The sequence below is a fragment of the Salvelinus sp. IW2-2015 genome, unplaced genomic scaffold (assembly GCF_002910315.2).
Source record: "Salvelinus sp. IW2-2015 unplaced genomic scaffold, ASM291031v2 Un_scaffold2363, whole genome shotgun sequence".
Classification (NCBI taxonomy): domain Eukaryota; kingdom Metazoa; phylum Chordata; class Actinopteri; order Salmoniformes; family Salmonidae; genus Salvelinus; species Salvelinus sp. IW2-2015.
In genome coordinates this window covers 53,776-59,363 of record NW_019943688.1, presented here as the reverse complement: position 1 = coordinate 59,363, position 5,588 = coordinate 53,776, and the positions used below count along the sequence as shown (strand labels likewise).

The 5,588-nt window shown below is 44.1% G+C and overlaps 1 long non-coding RNA gene across 2 annotated transcripts; it reads right to left on the bottom strand.

Moving 5' to 3' along the window:
• Positions 1–510: 510 nt before the first annotated feature.
• LOC139025199 (uncharacterized) lies at positions 511–4,158 on the bottom strand. 2 transcript variants are annotated; one of them, XR_011476666.1, is made up of 3 exons: positions 4,081–4,158; positions 3,910–3,952; positions 511–631 (listed from the first exon to the last, which is right to left on the bottom strand). It is a non-coding gene; the product is annotated as an uncharacterized lncRNA (long non-coding RNA). The 2 variants fall into 2 exon arrangements; XR_011476665.1 differs by lacking the exons at positions 3,910–3,952; positions 4,081–4,158 and adding an exon at positions 808–1,073.
• Positions 4,159–5,588: the final 1,430 nt, after the last annotated feature.

Here is a 5,588-nt window from a genome sequence, read left to right as displayed (position 1 = left end):
AACACTGATGTGTTTTTCCAACAGTAAGTCTCACTGCAACATTGCAGTGTTGCCATTGTTTATTAAAACATTTCTTTAAAATATCTCCGAATCCCCATGTCACAAATTCAAAAACTACAAATACAGTATATGTGTATGTGTGTGTACATGTGTGTATATGTGTGTACATGTGTGTATATGTGAGTACATATTTATGTACATGTGTGTACATGTGTCTATAAGTGTGTATACTGTATGTGTGTAAATGTGTGCATATGTGTGTACATTGTACTATCATTTGGGGAGAGAGAGACCCAAATATCACATTCATTTATACAGACTATGTAACTATTGTGACCTCGAAGCAATAGATAATGAAAATCATTTGAGCATCTATTGCCCTATCTACCACGATATACACTTGTCCTTATTCCAGATATACTCTGGTATTATGTAGCCATGAGGAGACAGACCACCAGATATACCCTGGTATTATGTAGCTGAGGAGACAGACCACCAGATATACCCTGGTATTATGTAGCTGAAGAGACAGACCACCAGATATACCCTGGTATTATGTAGCTGAGGAGACAGACCACCAGATATACCCTGGTATTATGTAGTCATGAGGAGACAGACCACCAGATATACCCTTGATATGTGGCTGAGTGAGTGAGGAGACAGACCACCAATATTACCCTGCATTATGGGCTGAGTGAAGAGAAGACCACCAGCATATACCCTGGATTATGTAGCTGAGGAGACAGACCACCAGATATTACCCTCATTTATGTGCTGAGTTATGAGGAGACAGACCACCAGATATACCTGGTATTATGTAGCTGAGGAGACAGACCACCAGATATACCCTGGTTTATGTGCTGAGTGATGAGGAGACAGACCACCAGAATATACCTGGTATTATGTAGCTGAGGAGACAGACCACCAGATATACCCTGGTATTATGTGGCTGAGTGATGAGGAGACAGACCACCAGTATACCCTGGTATTATGTAGCTGAGGAGACAGACCACCAGATATACCTGGTATATGTAGGCTGAGGAGACAGACCACCACATATACCCTGGTATTATGTAGCTGAGTGAGAGAACAGACCACCAATATACCCTGTATTATGTGCTGAGTGATGAGGAGACAGACCCCAGATATACCCTGGTATTATGTGCTGAGTGATGAGGAGACAGACCACCAGATATACCCTGGTGTTATTGGCTGAGTGAGGAGACAGACCACCAGATATACCCTGTGTATTATGTGGCTGAGTGATGAGGAGACAGACCACCAGATATACCCTGGTATTATGGGCTGAGTGATGAGGAGACAGACCACCAGATATACCCTGGTATTATGTGGCGATGAGAGAACAGACCACCAAGTATTACCCTGGTATTATTGGCTGATGTATGAGGAGACAGACCACCAGATACACCTGGTTTATGTGCTGAGTGATGAGGAGACAGACCACCAGATATACCCTGGTTTATGTGGCTGAGTGATGAGGAGACAGACCACGATAACCCTGGTTTATGTGCTGATATGAGGAGACAGACCACCAGATATACCCTGGGTTATGTTTGGCTGAGTGATGAGAGACAGACCACCAGATATACCCTGTGTTATGTGGCTGATGATGAGGAGACAGACCACCAGATAACCCTGGTTTATGTGGCTGAGTGATGAGGGACAGACCACCAGAATATTACCCTGGTATTATGGGGCTGAGTGATGAGGAGACAGACCCACAGAATATACCCTGGTATTATGTGCTGAGTGATGAGGAGACAGACCACCAGAATATACCCTGGTATTATGTTGCTGAGTGATGAGGAGACAGACCACCAGATAACCCTGGTGTTATGTGGCTGAGTGATGAGGAGACAGACCACCAGATATACCCTTGGTGTTATGTGGCTGATGATGAGGAGACAGACCACCAGATACACCCTGGTGTTATGTGCTGATGATGAGGAGACAGACCACCAGATATACCCTGTGTTATGTGCTGAGTGATGAGGAACAGACCACCAGATATACCCTGTATTATGTGCTGAGTGATGAGGAGACAGACCACCAGATAACCCTGTGTTTTGTGCTGAGTGATGAGGAGACAGACCACCAGATAACACCCTGGTGTTATGTGGCTGAGTGATGAGGAGACAGACCACCAGATATACCCTGTGTTATGTGCTGATGTATGAGGAGACAGACCACCAGATACACCCTGGTTAATGTGGTCTGAGTATGAAGACAGACCACCAGATATACACCTGGTGTTATGTGGCTGAGTGATGAGACAGACCACCAGAATACACCCTGTGTTATGTGCTGAGTGATGAGGAGACAGACCACCAGAGTAACCCTGGTATTATGCGCTGATGATGAGACAGACCACCAGATACCCTGGTATTTGCTGAGTGATGAGGACAGACCACCAGATATACCCTGGTTTATGTGGCTGAGTGATGAGGAGACAGACCACCAGATATACCCTGGTGTTATGGGCTGTGATGAGGAGACAGACCACCAGATATACCCTGTTTATGTGGCTGATGATGAGAGACAGACCACCAGATATACCCTGGTGTTATGTAGCTGAGTGATGAGGAGACAGACCACCAGATATACCCTGGTGTTATGGGCTGAGTGATGAGGAGACAGACCACCAGATATACCCTGGTTATGGCTGAGTGATGAGAGACAGACCACCAGATATCCCTGTAGTTTGTGCTGAGTGATGAGAGACAGACCACCATATACCCTGTTTATGGGCTGAGTGATGAGGAACAGACCACCAGATATACCCTGTTTATGTGGCTGGATGATGAGGAGACAGACCACCAGATATACCCTGGTGTTATGGCTGAGTGATGAGGAGACAGACCACCAGATATAGACCCTGGTATTATGTGCTGAGTGATGAGAGACAGCCACCAGATATACCCTGATTATTGGCTGAGTGATGAGGAGACAGACCACCAGATATACACCTGGTATATTGGCTGAGTGATGAGAGACAGACCACCAATATACCCTGGTGTTATGTGGCTGAGTGATGAGAGACAGACCACCAGATATACCTGGTATTATGTTAGCTGAGTGATGAGGAACAGACCACCAGATATACCCTGGTGTTATGTGCGTGAGTGATGAGGAGACAGACCACCAGATATACCCTGGTATTATGTCTGAGTCATGAGAGACAGACCACCAATATACCCTGTTTATGTGCTGAGTCATGAGGAGACAGACACACCAGATATACCCTGGTATTATGTGCTGAGTGATGAGGGACAGCCACCAGATATACCCTGGTTATGTGGCTGAGTGATGAGAGACAGACCACCAGATATACCCTGTGTTATGTGGCTGAGTGATGAGAGACAGACCACCAGATATACCCTGGTATTATGTAGCTGAGTGATGAGGACAGACCACCAGATATACCCTGGTTTTGTGCTGAGTATGAGGAACAGACCACCAGATATACCCTGTATTAGTAGCTGAGTTGAGGAGACAGACACCAGATATACCCTGGTATTATGTACTGAGAGGAGACAGACCACCAGATATACCCTGGTATTATGAGCTGAGAGACAGAACCACCAGATATACCCTGTATTAGATGTAGCTGAGGAGACAGACCACCAGATATACCCTGGTATTATGTAGCTGAGAGACAGACCACCAGATATACCCTGGTATTATGGTAGTCATGAGAGACAGACCACCAGATATACCCTGGTATTATGTAGTCATGAGGAGACAGACCACAGATATACCCTGGTATTATGTAGCTGAGATGAGAGACAGACCACCAGATATACCCTGGTATTCATGGCTGAGTTGATGAGGACAGACACCAGATATACCCTGGATTATGTAGCATGAGGAGACAGACCAACATATAACCCTGTATTATGTAGTCATGAGGAGACAGACCACCAGATATACCCTGGTATTATGTAGTCATGAGAGACAGACCACCAGATATACCCTGGTATTATGTAGTCATGAGGAGGACAGACCAGACCAGATATACCCTGGTATTATGGTCATGAGAGACAGACCACCAGATATTACCTGGTATTATGTAGTCATGAGGAGACAGACCACCAGATATACCCTGGTATTATGTAGCATGAGGAGACAGACCACCAGATATACCCTGTATTATTAGCATGAGGAGACAGACCACCAGATATATACCCTGGTATTATGTAGTCATGAGGAGACAGACCACCAGATATACCCTGGTATTATTAGTCATGAGGAGACAGACCACCAGTATTACCCTGGTATTATGTATCATGAGGAGACAGACCACCAAATACCCTGGTATTATGTAGTCATGAGGAGACAGACCACCAGATATACCCTGGTATTATGTAGTCATGAGAGACAGACCACCAGTTTATACCCTGGTATTATGTAGCCATGAGGAGACAGACCACCAGATATACCCTGTATTATGTAGTCATGAGGAGAACAGACCACCAGATATACCCTGGTATTATGATAGCATGAGAGACAGACCACCAGACTATACCCTGGTATAGTAGTCATGAGGAGACAGACCACCCAGATATACCCTGGTATTATTACCATGAGGAGACAAGGACCACCAGATTATACCCTGTATTATGTAGTCATGAGGAGACAGACCACCAGATATACCCTTGTATTATGTAGTCATGAGGAGACAGACCACCACGTTATACCCTGGTGTTATGTAGCTGAGTGATGAGGAGAAACTGAAATGTTTTTTTTCTCCATTGTGTATTTCCGTTTGCGGAATATTTAGATAAAACCAGGAATAAAAGACAAACGGGCTACTATAATTAAAAGGTAAATTTAATATTCTGTGTAATACACACTGTTATAGACGCTGTGGTAAATGAGGAGGACAGACCACCAGCTGTGGTAAATGAGGAGACAGACCACCAGCTGTGGTAAATGAGGGAGACAGACCACCAGCTGTGGTAAATGAGGAGACAGACCAACCAGCTGTGGTAAATGAGGAGACAGACCACCCTGTGTAAAATGAGGACAGACCACCAGCTGTGGTAAATGAGGAGACAGACCACCAGCTGTGGTAAATGAGGAGACAGACCACCAGCTGTGGTAAATGAGGAGACAGACCACCAGCTGTGGTAAATGGCACATGTTTATATAGATTGTGTATAGGCTTGTTTCCCATATGACTCTTCTCTTTGTGCCAGACTGGGTTCAAATGCCTACAGTTGAATTTTTCTGTACTTCTTTATCTGTGTATGTTATGTATGTATGTTATGTATGTATGTATGTATGTATGTATGTATGTATGTATGTATGTATGTATGTATGTATGTATGTATGTATGTATGTATGTATGTATGTGTATACAGAGTGTATATGTGTGTATGTGTGTATGTATGTGTATGTGTGTATATTATTTTACTGCTCTAGGGAAATCAATATTGTTTGGATTACCGAATGTATTACTATGTATTTTTTCACTCTTTCTGCGATGTGCAATGCAGAGAACAGACGAAGAAGAATTGTCATTTAATTAGCAGTGAATTATTGTACTGTTTGTTTATGTGTCAATC